Below are 847 nucleotides of genomic sequence, written 5' to 3'. Positions count from 1 at the left end.
CTACCTACCTATGTGCCAAAATATATAGTTAATTTTTAAAGTTTTAATTAATTAGATAACCTAAAGTGTAAATCTATTGCTTCGTGCAATAAGTTTATAAAATAATAGAACGTTTTTATAGTGGCTTTTAAAAAAATGAAATTTATATGTATAAAAATAATGATGCAGATAAAAAGAACCACTCACTTTTATATTATATACTTAAATATGGGATATGAATTTAAATTGTATGTCAAATTTATTTTGATATATAAGTAAGTGTTAATTTATAAACAAAATTACCTCCTTGGGATTAATTTCGTAGTTTTTCCATAATTTTCAATCTATTTAAGATAGATAATATAAGTATAGTAGTATAGACGTATATTGGTATATTATAGTATTAATGCATTCATGTGAGTCTTTGTTGAAGACATTTACGACGCTAAAATATAATAATTATAATTATTCCAAAAAATAATAATAATTATAATTTTATAATATATTAAGCTTGTTCAATATATTTTATACAACTTATTTTTAGATTACTACACTGTTAAATTATTTTATTATTTATTATACACAACAAATATGTAAGTTATTATAACATTTGTAATAAAAAATAATTTATAAAATAATCGTTAATAAATTATTATAAAAAATGTAAATTGTATTACTCAAAAATCAACAAATATTAACTACCAATATTTTGTTCAAAATTTCGTATACATAAGCTGCATAAACAGATAAAATGAATTCTAAACTTTTTTCAAAAAAAATTAATTCATAGCATTAAAATGTTTGATATATTTATAAAAAATCATAATTATTAAGTGTAGTAATTAACGTTAACGTTCAAAAAATGTTT

This window comes from Acyrthosiphon pisum, chromosome X, assembly GCF_005508785.2.
Source record: "Acyrthosiphon pisum isolate AL4f chromosome X, pea_aphid_22Mar2018_4r6ur, whole genome shotgun sequence".
In the NCBI taxonomy this organism is placed as follows: domain Eukaryota; kingdom Metazoa; phylum Arthropoda; class Insecta; order Hemiptera; family Aphididae; genus Acyrthosiphon; species Acyrthosiphon pisum.
The sequence above is the reverse complement of the archived record's forward strand: the minus strand, read 5'-3'. Positions refer to the sequence as shown.